Source organism: Scyliorhinus canicula, chromosome 3, assembly GCF_902713615.1.
Source record: "Scyliorhinus canicula chromosome 3, sScyCan1.1, whole genome shotgun sequence".
Taxonomy (NCBI): Eukaryota; Metazoa; Chordata; class Chondrichthyes; order Carcharhiniformes; family Scyliorhinidae; genus Scyliorhinus; species Scyliorhinus canicula.
The window spans coordinates 68,637,427-68,652,801 of record NC_052148.1 but is presented as its reverse complement, the minus strand read 5'-3'; positions in this window follow the sequence as shown (position 1 = coordinate 68,652,801).

Sequence of the window (15,375 nt, the reverse complement as noted above, 5' to 3'; positions counted from 1 at the left end):
CCACGAGTTGTATCAAAGAGATGTAGGTTTATTTATGAGGCTATGATACACAGCTTCCGATGGTTCCCGACCGAGTCTAACAGTTAGTGCTGAACTGGCCGACCTTATATACAATGTAAATTGAGATTTCCCCCACCGCCTTAATGAGGGAGCTCATACTCCACAAGGGACACAGGAAAGACAATCATTCCCACCCCATGGGCGGGATTTTCCCGCAATTGGTGGGACGGCCCGACACCGGCTCCAAGAGTGGCACGAACCACTCCAGCGTCGGGCCACCTGAAAGTTGCGGAATCCTCCGCACTTCCGGGGTTAGGCTGGCAGCGGAGAGGTTGGCGCCATGGCATCCGGCGCCGAAGGGCTGCTGTGGGCTGGCGCGAGTTGGTGCATGTGCAGAACCGCCGGCGTGTTTCCTGCGCATTTGCAGGGGGTTTCTTCTCTGCGCCGGCCATGGCAGAGCCTTACAGAGGCCGGCGCGGAGCATCTGATCTCAGGTGGACCACAGGAATGTGCGTAAGCTAGTCAAACTTTTGAGCCTCTCCCACCATTCAGTTGGATCATGGCTGATTAGTTGCTGAACTCCAGTTATCTACCTTGCTCCATAATCCCTGAAGTACAGCTATTCAACAAACATCGATTAATTTTGGCTTTGGAAATTTCAATTGGCTTCTCATCTGGGGAGCAAGTTCTAAATTTCCATTATTTTTTGCGTGAAAAGGTGTTTCCTGCTTTAACTCCTCAATGGCTGAGCACTAATTTTAAGAATTTGTCATCTAGTTCTGGATTTCTCCACCAGCAGAAACAGTTAATTAGCATCTACCATATCATATCTTGACCATTTTCACCTTATCAATTAGATCACCCACAACCTTATCAACTCAAGGGAACACAAGCTAAATTTATACTAACTGCACGCACAATATAACCCTTTAACCCTTGATATAGTTTTGGCTAATCAAAATAGGTCACATTGGAAATACCCGGCATATCTAGCAGCATCTGTGGAGAGAGAAACAGAGTTAATGTTTCAAGTTGAGCATCACTCTTGGTTGATCTGTGCTGTACTACCAGATGGATTCTGACCAAGTCTCTGTACAGCTCATAGAGTCATAGAGGTTTACAGTATGGAAACAGACCATTTGGCCCAACTTGTCCATGCCATCCAGTTTTTTGGCCCATATCCCTCTGTACCAATCTTACCCATATACCTGTCTAAATGCTTTTCAAAATACAAAACTGTACCCGCCTCTACTACTATCTCTGGCAGCTCATTCCAGACACTCACCACCCTCTGTGTGAAAACCCTTGACTATTTCCCCCCTCAGTACTGTCATGATATTCTCTCGAATCAAAAACGCAACCCCCCTCCTCTCTTATCTTCTGTTCTATCTTTCCCTTAGTATCTGTACCATGGAACATTGAACTGCCAGTCTTGCCCCCTCCCTGAGCTATGTTTCAATAATAGTTATAATATCCCAGTCCCATGTATCCATCCAAGCCCTGGGTTCATCTGCCTTGCCTGTCAGGCATCTTGCATTGGAATAAATGTAGACTTCTGTTGCTCTCTGCCCTGCTTTCTCAGCCATCTGTCGGGTCATGTTTTGTGCACTCACTCCCCCTGTGTTTTATTTCTCTTAGCATTACTGGACCCACTGACTGAGTTCTCCACAGTCTTTGTACTCTGTACTGTGGCCCTTTTTGATTTTTGACTTTGGTTTCTCTGCCTTTCACTTTTCCCTTGACTGCCTATTGTTACTGTCCCCATTTTACTTCCCTCTGACTTCATGCATAGGTTCCCATTCCCCTGCCACATCAGTTTAAACCCTCCCCAACAGCACTTGCAAAAGCTCCCCCTAGAACATTGCTTCCAGTCCTGCCCAGGTGCAGACCGTCCAGTTTGTACTCTTCCCCACCTCCCCCAGAACCGGTTCCAATGTCCCAGGAATTTAAATCCCTCCCGCTTGCACCATCTCTCAAGCCACGTATTCATCTTATCTATCCTGACATTCCTACTCTGAGTAGCACGTGGCACTGGTAACAATCCTGAGATTACTACCTTTGAGTTCCTACTTTTTAGTTTATCTCCAAACTCCCTAAATTCAGCTTGTAGGACCTCATCCCATTTTTTACCGATAACATTGGTGCCTATATTCACCAAGACAGCTGGCTGTTCACCCTCCCCCTCCAGAATGTCCTAAAGCTACTACGAGACATCTTTGACCCTTGCACCAGGGAGGCAACATACCGTCCTGGAGTCTCAATTGCATCCGCAGAAATACCTGTCTCTTCCCCTTACCATTGAATCCCCTGTCACTATAGCTCTCCCACTCTTTTTCCTGCCCTACTGCGCAGCAGAGCCAGTCATGGTGCCGTGAACTTGGCAGCTGCTATCTTCCTCAGTTGAGCCATCTCCCCAAACAGAATCCAAAATGGTATATCTGTTTTGGAGGGAGATGACTGCAGGGGACCAGTGCGCTGCCTTCGTACTCTTCCTCTGTCTGTTGGTCACCTAATTCCTATCTCCCTCAGTAATTTTTAACTGCGGTGTGAACAACTTCCTGAACGTGCTATCCACAACTTCCTCAGCATCGTGGTTGTGCCAAAGTGAATCTATCTGCAGCTCCAGAGACATACAACGGTCTAACAGGAGCTGGTGTTGGACACACTTCTTGAATGTGAAGGACCAACGGACACCAGAACGGTCCCTGAATTCCCACATCACACAAGAGGAGCATGACACAAGTCTGGGATCTCCTGTCATGACGTAACCCTCAGTTAAATTACAACAACTACAATATCAAGAGGAAAAAGAAAAGAAAAACTACTGACCAGTCACCAGGCAATCAGTTAACTGCTGGTTGGGATCTCACGGTTCTATTTCTTTCTACCTCTCATTTGCCCTCGAGTCTCCCTTGTAGGTCTGCCTCCAAACTCCTCCCGCTGATGAGCATGTCTTTCTCCTCAGCACTGAATTCTCACTCCAAATTCTCAATACCATTACTCTGGCTGAAATCTGACTCCAGCTGACTGGTTATGCGCAAGCTCTCTGGTCATACGCTTGCTTAACCTGCTGCCTTATATACAGCTGCGGTGAGCTGGAATGACTTACACACCAGTTTAAAATTCCTAAATAATACAGCTAAAATGTAATTTCTTTCCTCTGAATTCCCAGCCACTTGAGATAAATAGCAATATTCCATTTGCCTTTTGAAGTACTTCTGTTCCTGAGCACGAACTTTTTGTGTTTCATGTGCCTGGACATCTGTAATTCCTTAGCTTCTCCACAGCTCCTAATCACTTATCATTAAGAACAGATTTTGATTTGTCCTTGTACCATGCTCAAGCAGAATGTGATTGAAATTGTTGGAATATTTAAGGGATAATTTAAATGGTCAAGATATCCAGCATCATTTCCCATGGCAATTTAAATCTAAGAGGAAAATAGAGGAAAGGGGAATTTGAATCTTACCTCCATGTATGAACAAAAGACAATTTGGAAATGCAAACACAGAGAATGCTAAAAATTCAGACCAAATGGATAGGAGACTCATTACTAAGACACCGCTTGTCATGAATTGAATAATGGCGTATTGTTACGGACAGGGTAGAGATGGTGGGATGGCTCTCCCCTTTTCTGCCTCCTGACTGACCGTAGATATATGTCTTCTTTTAAAAGGGAAATAGTGTTTTAACCCTTTGAGTGCTGTGACTCTCTGGATTTTGACCCAGCGACCGTAAAGGAACGGCGATATATTTCCAAGTCAGAACGATCAGTGACTTGGAGGGGAACCTACAGGTGGTGGTGTCCCCAGGTATTGTTGCGCTTGTCCTTCTTAATGGTAGTGGTCATGGATTTGGAGGGTGCTGCCCAAGAAGCCTTGGTGAGTTCCTGTAGTGCATCTTGTAGGCATAGCACATTTCTGCCACCATGCGTTGGTGATGGAGGGAATGAATATTTGCAGTTGGGTTATCAATCAAGCGGGCTGCTTTATCCCAGATTGTGTCCAGCCTCTTGAGTGCTGATAATATTCCATTGCATTCCTGACTTGTGCCTTGCAGATCGGGGAAAATTTGGGGAGCCAAGAGTCGAGTTCCTTTCCGTAGAATTCCCAGCCTCTGGTCAGCTCTTTTGGCAATTATATTTAGATGGCTAGCCTGGTTCAGTTTCTGATCAATGGTAATCCCTGGGATATTGATAGGGAGATATGTTCACGGTTAAGTATCCACTCACTGCTTAAAAAGGCTTTACCTCCTGTTTCCTTTGGTTCTTTTGTCAATCACCTTAAATCAGTATTCCCTCATTCACTACCTTACGGGAATTGGGAACAGTTATCAACACTGTCTGGACCCATCATAATTTTGAACACTTTTGTCAAATCTCTTCTAAAGGAAAGCAGACCCAGCTTCTCCAATTTTACTGGTAACTAAAGTATTCCCTCCCCAGAATCATTCTCTTATTTTTTTCTACATCCTCTCTAATGCAGTCAAATCCTTCCTGAAGTCTGTTGCCCAGAATTAGACACAATTCAGTTGGAGCCAAACCTTGTTCTTGTACTTAATACTCACATTAATAAAGCGCAGGGTCTCATCTGTCTTATTAACCGATTTCTCCATTTGCCCTGCCCTTAATATTGTCTTTCTTAATTTTTCTTCCATTGTTCTTCCTCCAAAAATAGATCACTTCACATTTCTCTGCATTAAATTTCATCTATCATTCCACCAGGCTGTACATGTTCTCTTGTAGTCCATCACTATTCTCCTCTCAGTTCACAGTGCTTCCAGTTTTTGTGTGATCTTCCCCACACACTCAGTTTAGGTCATGAATATAAATCAAGGGGCAGCACGGTGGCGCAGTGGTTAGCATTGCTGCCTCACAGCAGCATTGTAGCATGGTGGTTAGCACAATTGCTTCACAGCTCCAGGGTCCCACATTCGATTCCCGGCTTGAGTCACTGTCTGTGCGGAGTCTGCATGTTCTCCCCGTGTGTGCGTGGGTTTCCTCCGGGTGCTCCGGTTTCCTCCCACTGTCCAAAGATGTGCAGGTTAGGTGGATTGGCCATGCTAAATTGCCCTTTGTGTCCAAAATTTCCCTTAGTGTTGGGTGGGGTTACTGGGTTATGGGGATAGGGTGGAGGTGTGGCCTTGGATGGGGTGTTCTTTTAAAGAGCCGGTGCAGACTCGATGGGCCGAGTGGCCTCCTTCTGCACTGTTAATTCTATGATGGCGCCAAGGTCCTAGGTTCGATCCCGGCTCTGGGTCACTGTCCGTGTGGAGTTTGCATATTCTTCCCGTGTTTGCGTGGGTTTCGCCCTCACACAACAAAGATGTGCAGAGTAGGTGGATTGGCCATGATAAATTGCCCCTTAATTGGAAAAAATGAATTAGGTACTCTAAAATTTAAAAAAAATTACTATAAATCATGGAAAGCAGTGGGTTCCTACGACCAACACCTAAAGATCTGTGACAATATACTGTGTTACGACATCCTGGATGAGTGCACAGTCAATTTCAGCCCACAGAACCCATAGTCCCAATATAAGTGATTTAACCAATAATTTGTGTATTTCCCTGAGATCTTTGACCCGTGACTGCTTCAATGCAAGTCACAGGCACCGTATTTGTAAGTAGAACATTTCAAAAACTTTATTATAATTGGAGAAAAGGTAAGCATGTAATGGAAATAATAAAACAATGCTCTATTAATCTAATTATTCCCCTGACTCCATCCCACACTCCACCTAGACACACACAAGACAGACACATGGTAGAGGGGGTAGGAAAGGTTAAAAAATAACAGGGATTAAAACTTGGGATCAGAGGTGGATCCTTACTGCTGAGGTTGTAGACTGTGTAGTTGGTGATTTTCTAAGAATGCAAAGTGTTGCTATCACTGGTTGATTTGTATCTTTTAATGTTTGACTTACATTGGAACATGCAGGCTGCAGAATTCTCTCTGGGAAGTCACTTTCAGTTGTACAGGCCTCCACCAGACTAACTCTCAGACTCACTAAGATATTAATAGGATTCTCTACCTGAGAATTCAAAAGCGGTTTGTCCATCCACTCCACTTATCTGCTGTTTCTGCAGATCAAGATTAACTGTAGTGAAGATAAAGTAAAAGGCCCTTTTCCAAATTTCTCGAGATCTCAATGGAAACTCTCAGCACTTTGCCATTCCCAGCATTCCAAACATAGATGAGGCTTTTAGAGACCTGGCTGGAGACTGTTTACAGCCTATTGATCAGAAGTTACTTTCACCTTTTAAATCACCATGCAGAGAGTTGAAATATCTACTTTACCTTCCAATGGAACTTCCATAGGTTAGCTGGCAGCCATTTAAATTGCCATAGAGAGGGGAGAATGAGACTCAACATGCTGTGTGCTGCCTTTCAGGTCTACACAGAAACTGAACCTGCCTTTCTGTTCCAGGGTGTCTGAAAGGCTCTACCAATCCCAATCGAGAAATGACGATGTCCGGAATTAAAGAAGAAGGGATTGGCTGCTTGGCCAGTCCATCAAAATAACATCACAGGCTATGCCACAGAGTACATGGTATCAAAGAGTGTGCCTGGGTCTGTCCAAAGAGCAGCTTGCAGTGGGGGGAGTTTCAGTTCAAAACCAAAAGTCAGTAGTTGTATAAACGACAGCCAGCAAAATAACCAGCTAAAAACATCCAGAAAGACAGGGGGCAGGATTCTCCGCCCCCCCCCACCAGGTCGGAGAATCAGCGGGGGTCGGCATGAATCCCGCCCCCGCCGGCTGCCAATTTCTCTGGTGCCGGGGATATGGCGGGGGTGGGAATCGCGCCATGCCTGTTGGCGGTCGCTGGCAGTGGCCCCCCCGGCAATTCTCCAGGCCATGATGGGCCGAGTGACCTTCTTTGCCAGTTCCGCCAGCGTAAATTAGAGTAGGTCCTTACCGGGTTCTTGGGTGTTGAGGGGGATCTGGCCCCAGGAGGTGCCCCCACGGTGGCCTGGCCCATGATCGGGGCCCACCGATCTGCGGACGGGCCTGTGCCATGGGGGCACTCTATTCTTCCGCACCGGCGACTGTAGCGGTCCGCCATCATTGGTGCGGAAACAAAGCCCTCTGCGCATGCGTGGGTGCGGCGTCAGCATATGCTGGAGCTCCTGCGCATGCGCTAACTTGCGCTGGCCAGCGGAGGCCCTTTGGCACCAGTTGGCGCAGCGCCAAACCCCTTTCCCGCCGGCCGGCGGGGCGCCAACCACTCCGAGGATTCTGCACCATTGGAGCGGACCGGCGCCGGAGTAATTCACGCCACTCCTCGGCGCTGGGACCTCCCACCCCGCCGGGTAGGGGAGAATCCCGCCCAGGGATTAAAAAGAACACACAGATTAGACAAGGAGTTACAAGAGGATCCTTACACCTGGCCTTTCCTTCAGTCCTAAAAACAAATATTCAACATTATACTCTATGACACTCAACCAATTTTGTATCTATGACTCTGGGCTCTTTTTAGTCCATGGGCTTTAGTTTTGATGACACGCCTGTTATATGTCACTTCATCAAACACCATTTACAAGTCCAAGACCACATTATCCTCATCAATTCTCTCCCTCCTACTTTATTAAAGAATGAATCAAATTAGTTAAACCCAATATGCCTGTAGCAAATCTACATTGGCTTTCCTTAATCAATCCGTATTTACATAGGATGACATAGAATTATGTAATATAAATGACTTGCACCTGTGGGTTAAAGTACTACTTCCACAGTGATCCACGCCTAGGGGGTCAGTCTAGTTTGGACAGAGCTGTGTGCATGAGCAATTGTGGAGATCGCTTGTATTCTTTGCTGTATATACCTACATAGTTCTTGTAGTTAATAAATAAAAATATTTAACAATTTACCTATTAAGGCTAAAAAGTCTTTATTAAGATCTACTGAACGGTATCAATCACCCTATAACAGATTATATCGGATGTACTGCAAAGAGTAGGCCATTTGGCTCAATCAGTCCATGCCAGTGTTAATGCTCCATTTGAGCCTCCGCCCATCTTTTCTCATCTAAATCGACCATCACCATCATCTATTCCTTCTTCCTCTCTATAAGATTATTACCTGCCTTCACAAAGGGTTGCTGACAAAAAAATAATAAAAGGAGGAAGAATGCAGGACAAAAAACAAATACATGAACAAGTAAAACAGGATGAAATATGAGATGATAAAGAATTAGGGATGGTATATTATCAACTACGATCTCTAATACATTCATATTGACTTTCAGACCTTCTTCTGATGTACCAGGCTGGTTTACAAGGACCGAATTAGTGAGACAAAAGAGGTAACAGAAATATTTTTGGTGGGGCTCAGGCTGATCATTTTTGAGAACTGCTGATTTACGATTACATTTTCTGTGAAAAATGCAGTGTGCATATTAGAATTTGAGGGTAAAGAATGGAAATTGCTTTTGACATTCTTTTTTTCGCAGTACAAACACTGGAAGGCTTTAAAACCTAGCTGTGCTGTCAAATAACGAAGAAAATCCAAAATGACTGAAGGCACCCTGTTTTCAAAACACTAATGACTCAGGAGAAGAGGACATTCCTAAAGGATCTATAGACATTAAATCAGTTTCATAGACTGGTCGAAAACTCAGTGCTCCCATTGATTTTGATTTAACAAGCAGATGCTGTGTGATCATTCCGACGAAGTAAAAGAGAATTTGGAGCATCATGCCTCCAGGAGTAATGTATTGCCAGTGCAGATGCCAGGGAACGTAACCATAGACTCTCTTTGTCATTAGTGTATTTCTAATCTCTACTGATACTACTGCAGGCACCAGGCAGTCAGTAATGTCAAATTCTATTGCTCAGATTAGTGCTGCAATGCTCAGCTGAACTTCCGCAGAAGCAAATAAAAAATGAAAATAGTATATTGGAGCTGCTAAATGTTTGTCTCCGTTCAGTTATTGATTGTTTTCTATGTACCATTCTGAGAAAATCTCACTCAATAACACTGTTTGCAGGGACCAGAAAGTGTTTCTAGATGGTATGCAATGACTGTCATACAATAGGAAAGATATTTGCCACCTCACTGGCCCATAGTATAGCTCCTTCACCTCCTCTGAATCATCATTAGATTTAAGGTTTATGAGTGGGTTTTTGCCTGATGACTCTATTCTTGGCATGCAATAATGTTTGTTGAGGCCTGTGTGTACCAACATACAAACATACAAATTACGGGCTGGAGGAGGTCATTCGGCTCCTCGAGCCTACTCAGCCATTTGGCAAGATCATGACTAGACTGATTGTGTGCCTCAACTCTACGACTAAAGAACATATCTAAAACAGACTTGAAAAAGTTAAATGACCCATTCTCCCCTGTTGTGTGGGGATGAGCATTCCACAGGCTCATGACATTCTGAGAGACAAAGGCCGGGATTCTCTGATCCGAGTTTGCCCCATCACCGCTGCCAATGAGAATGGAGAATTTGGTGCTCAGCCAGAATTTCATTCACTGCAGAGTCTGATAAGCAATTTGAAAAACAGTGGAGAGTAATGTCGGCACACCTCTGAAAGTTGATCAAGGAGGCCCTGGGGCCTATCTGATCAAAATTGGAAAAGACCTCCGAGACAGTGAAGGAGCATGGCGAGGTGATCGAGGGAGTGAAGAAGATGTTGACGAGGCACAGTGAGCAAATTGTCTCGTTGGAGGCTGAGATTGCCATGTGGCCAGTGAAAAAAAGGTGCTGAGAGCTAGAGTCGAGGGCTAGAGCGACACGGTAGCACTGTAGTTAGCACAGTTGCTTCACAGCTCCAGGGTCCCAGGTTCGATTCCTGGCTTGTGTCACTGACTTGGGAGAATGACTCGGGGCTGAGATCAAATTCGGGTCCTCGGCGCCGTGAGGCAGCAGTGCTAACCTCTGCACCACTGTGCTGCACTTGACCATGACTTAAGTTAACTGTATTTTGTGAGGTGTTTGATTGTTGTGAGTGGAGAACTGTGTTGGGGCATTTTGTATATAACTGGTGGTGGTTCTTTGTTTATGGGTGCGTTGGTTTATCGCATGGTGTTTGTTTATGACATGTCTCACAATGGTTTTTATTGTTTGGTAAATGTTTCACTTTTTATCCCCAGATGGGTGGTAGTTTTCTTCTGTCTTTGCCCTTTTCAGGGGGTGGGGGGGGGGGGGGGGTGGTTTGATGCTCCGCTAGCAGTAAAGTTTAAAGCGAATTACTGCGGATGCTGGAATCTGAAACAAAAACAGAAAATATTGGACAATCTCAGCAGGTCTGACATCATCTGTGGAGACAGAAAGGGGCTAATGTTTCAAGTCTGTATTATTCACTGTTAGCTAGCTAACGGGAGTGAGGTAGGGGGAGGAGCTGCAGCTCGTCAGAGAGATTGAGGGTAGTGCAGCAGACAGCACATGAAATGCCAATGGGAGGGCATGTGGTCGTGAGGAAAACTCATTGGGCAGTAAGTGACTCAAAGAAAGAACCGTTGACAGACATATCAAAGGACAGTTGTAGTGAACTGGATTCTGAGAATCCTCAGACCGAAGGTGACCATAGGGGAGAGGAATCCGAGTTTAAGAATTGTGACAGTGGTGAAGATTCTGACGAGAGTTTTGAATTTGATTTTGGTTCTGATTATGAAGTAATGATAAACAGCTGTTACCAAATAGACCTGTCACTAATTGACCTTGAACCACTGGCAAGTTGAGCTGCACGATAGAACTGTGGTTAGCATTGTTGCTTCACAGCGCCAGGGTCCCAGGTTTGTTTCCCGGCTTGGGTCACTGTCTGTGTAAATTCTGCACGCTCTCCCCATGTCTGCTTGGGTTTCCTCCGGGTGCTCTGGTTTCCCCCCATAAATCCCGAAAGACATGCTGTTAGATAATTTGGACATTCTGAATTCTCTCTATGTGTACCTGAACAGGCGCCGGGATGTAACGACTCGGGGGCTTTTCACAGTAACTTCATTGCAATGTTAATGTAAGCCTACTTGTGACAATAAAGATTATTATTATTATAAGTAATTCTTCCAAAGCCAGTAAAGAAGACAGTAAACCGGAAGAAGAAAGTGACCTGGACTTTCCTAAAAGCAAATTGTTACAGCTTCTTGCATTAAACCCATTGCTAGACACTGCAGGTGCAAATATTTCCCAGAGCATGTCTGCTTTGAAGAAAGGTACACATGACAGCATGGCATCAGTTAGTCAGGACAAAGGCAATCTGGGAGAATCGCCTGGGGCCGCCTAAAATCGCGCCCCCGCCGTGGCAGAGATTCTCCGCCACCCGGGAAGTGGCGGCGGCGGAATCTCGCCACTCCGATCGGAGAGGCCCCTGCGGTGATTCTCCGGCCCGGATGGGCCGAAGTCCCGCTGCTGGGAGGCCTCTCCCGCCGCCGAGGTTTAAACCACCTCTGGAACGGCGGGATCAGCGGCGTGAGCGGGCCCCCGGGGTCCTGGGGGAGGCGGGGGGCGATCGAACCCCGGGAGGTGCCCCCACGGTGGCCTGGCCCGCGATTGGGGCCCCCCGCTCAGACTCCGGGCCAGTGCCCTGGCGGCACTCTTTCTCCTTCCGCGTCCGCCATGGCGGAAGCGGAAGAGAACCCCACATCGCGCATGCGCCGGCAGTGATGTCAGCGGCCAGCTGCCGCTGACGTCACTGCCGGCGCATGTGCCGACCAGCGAAAGCCTTTCGGCCAGCCCCGCTGCCGGGGGCGCCGGTTTTTTTGCGCCAGTCTTCTGGTGCAAACCGCTCCGGCGCGGGGCTGGCCCCCAAAGGTGGGGAGAATTCCCCACCTTTGGGGAGGCCCGACCCCTGAGTGGTTGGCGCTACTCCCCTACGCCGGCACCCTCCGTCACGCCGGGTAGGGGAGAATGCCGCCCAAGGACTGTGAAGTGATACCAAGCGATTGGCTGGTCAATCCACATTATTGTAAAGGTCCGCAATGCTTCTTCAAGGCAAAGGAATCAAATAGCAAAGAAGATGAAATAATCAGTAATGAATTCCTTTTAAAACCTAAGAGAAGGTTTGATGGAGGATCATGTGTCGGTTCTGCCACCATATCTATTAAAAACAACCAGAAAGTTCATGATGCCAAAGTCGTGCGATCCTCTGATTCTGAAAGTAAAGAACAATTGAAATCCAGAAAGTTCAAATTGTTTCAGCCGTACTACGAAATAGAGAGGGCTGTGATTATGAAAACTCTGCTGAGGAGGTAAAAATTGTCACACAAAGAATGGTGCATATAAAATCAACCAACTCGAAGAGGGTTAAACACTCAGCTGCACTTATTGCTGAAGGTGACCTTGTGAAGGGCAAGAGAGAATGTAAAGTTGGAGGGGTTGGAGTGTGTTTATTGATTAATAATGAACCAAATATTTCCCTCAGCATTGACAATACTGCTTGTATTTTGATTGTAGATGATCCTCAAAATTTGGTGAAATATTCATTGGGCAATCAGAAATCATTGACTGCATTACACGAGAGACTGAAAGAGTATTGGGATACAGTGGGGGCCGCTCTCTTAGCTACTCAAGATGTGGACATAAGAAACTCTGAACCAACAAAGCCACATCCTTCTCGAATAAAGCAATGGAAACTGGCTCAGTTAGAGATTGAAATACAATGCATGTTGGACATGTTGCTGAAACAGTCGAAAGCGCTGTGGTCCACAGAACGCCAAGTAGAGTTTGAAAGATTGACGACCATGTTGGAGGATGAACCAGTGCTGATGTCCGGAGTTTTCTACACCATAAGCCATTGGCATTTAAGGAGAGGCTTTAGACCTGTAATGCAAGATTATTTTATTGGAGTTTATTACTACAACAATTCAATGCTAAAATTTTATATATTCCCGGAAGAGATAATGTGATTGCAGATGCTCTGTCACACATTTAAAGACTACCTAGTTACCTGGAGATTGGGAAGGGGACTTGTATAATGGGATAGAATCAGAGAATCCCTACAATGTAGAAGGAGGGCATTCATCAAGTCTGCACAACCCTCTGAAAGAGCACTCCACCCAAATCCACTTCCCACTAACCCCTTAACCTTCACATCCCTAGACACCAAGGAGAAATTTAGCATGGCCATTCCACCTGCCCTGCACATCTTCGGACAGTGGGAGGAAATCAGAGTACTTGGAGGAAACCCATGCAGGCACAGGGAGAATGTGCAAACTCCACACAGTCACCCAAGGCCAAAATTGAACCAGAGGCTCTGGCGTTGTAAGGCAGCAGTGCTGACCACTGTGCCACTGTGTCACCCATGGTTTAGATGGGTAAGTGTTTGTGATTTATGTTGTGCATATCTCATAATGAAACCTCCGTACCCTGAAGTTTCATTCTTTAGTGTGGAGGTAATTAATGTATGTCCAGGGTTTCATGGCAGTGGTGATATCATTCCAAGTTAGGATGGTATGTGGCTTTCAGTCATTTAGGAATGAAATCAGGAAATAATTCTTCACACAAAGAGTACTGGAAATTCGGAACCTACCGTCAAAAGGTTTTGAACATGAAGTCAACTGAAATTTTCAAGACTGAGATTGCTGAATTTTTGTCAGTTAAAGGTACTGAAGGATCTGTATCAAATTTAAGTAAATGGAATTGTCAGCCAAAATCGAATTCAATACTCCTGTTCTATGCTCTATCTTTGGATAGAAAATGGATCACTATTTCATACTTGTGTAACAAAGGGAATTTAGCTGGCATATTGAACTTAGAACATTGATCAAGCAGGAAGTTAGTCCTTCTATGCACTAAATGGGGTAAAATCATGAACTTGTTTTTTTCCAATTCTTTTAATGACTCAGCTATCCTCAGTATATGGAGGAAATGTCAACTCCACCATACCATGAACAAATATCAGTATCAAAATAAACTTCATAGTTCAATATAGCAAAAGGGAATCAAGAGTTAATCTCATTCTTGGATACTTATTTAATTCATTTACAGGATGTGGGCAGGCCAGCATTTATTTCCCATCCCTAGCTGCCCTTCAGAAGGTTGCCTTCTGAACCACAGCAGTCCTTGAGGTGCAAGTACACCCACTATGCTGTGAGGGAGGGAGTTCCAGGATGTTGCATCAGAGACAGTGAAGGTACGACGATATATTTCCAAGTCAGGGTGGTGGGCGATTTGGAGGGGAACCTCCAGGTGGTGGAGTTCCCAGCTATCTGCTGCTCTTGTGCTTCTAGGTGGTGAAGGTTGTTGGTTTGGAAGGTGCGGTCTAAGGAACCTAGGTGAGATAGTGCAGTGCATCCAATAATAATAATAAGTTACTGTGAAAATCCTCTAGTCGCCACACTCTGGCACCTGTTCAGGTACACTGAGGGAGAATTCAGAATGTCCAATTCACTAAACAAGCACATCTTTTTTGTGGATGGTACACCCACTGTTCGGTTGCCACTATTCGGTGGTGGTGAAGGGTTTGAATGTTTGTGGAAGGGAGAGCAATCAAGAGGGCTGTTCTGGATGATGTTAAGCTTCAAGAGTGTTGTTGGAACTGCACTCATCCAGGCAAGTGGAGAATATTCTATTAAACTCCTGACTTGTGACTTGTAGATCGTGGACATGCTTTGGGGGGGGTCAGGAGGTGAGTTATCCGCTGGAGGATTCCTAGCCTTTGACCTACCATTTTAGCCACAGTATTAATGTGGCTGGTCCAATTCAGTCCAATGTGGCTAGTTTCTGATCAGTGGTAACCCCCAGGATGTTGATTGTGGGGAATTCAACGATGGTAATGCCATTGCATGTCAAAGGGCGGTGGTTAGATCCTCTGTTGTAGGAGATGGTCATTGCCTGCCACTTGTGTGGTGCAAATGTAACTTTCTACTTGCCAGCTCAAGCCTGGATATTGTCCCGGTCTTGTTGCATTTGGACCCAGACTGCTTCATTATCTGAGGAGTCACGAATGATGCTGAACATTGTGCAGTCATCCACAAATATCCCCACTTCTAACCTTATGATGGAAGGGAGGTCATTGATGAAGCAGCTGAAGATGGTTAGGTCTAGGACACTACCCTGAGGAGAAGGATCTTATTTCAAGAATATTATTCTCTTATAATGTTTTACCACATCTCATGAAAAAGTACACAATTTTCCACACTGTAAATAATTGTAGAAAAACAATATCCAGTCTCACCTCTTAAAATAAGGTTACAACTTTATTTGCGGACTTTTTCCTTTGCCTTGGCTAGATCTCAATTCAGAGTGAAATGCTGACAAACAAATGAATGAGTTTCTGGATTATGCTCTGTGCCAGTGGCAGAGGTGAGTCCTTCTATGGCAACAGATGAAGTGAAAGTAGAAAAAACAGGTCTCTGGCTTGAAGGAATTGCCAGTGGAACTAAAAAGTGCAGATAACAACACCATAGTAATGATACAAACCCCCACATATCT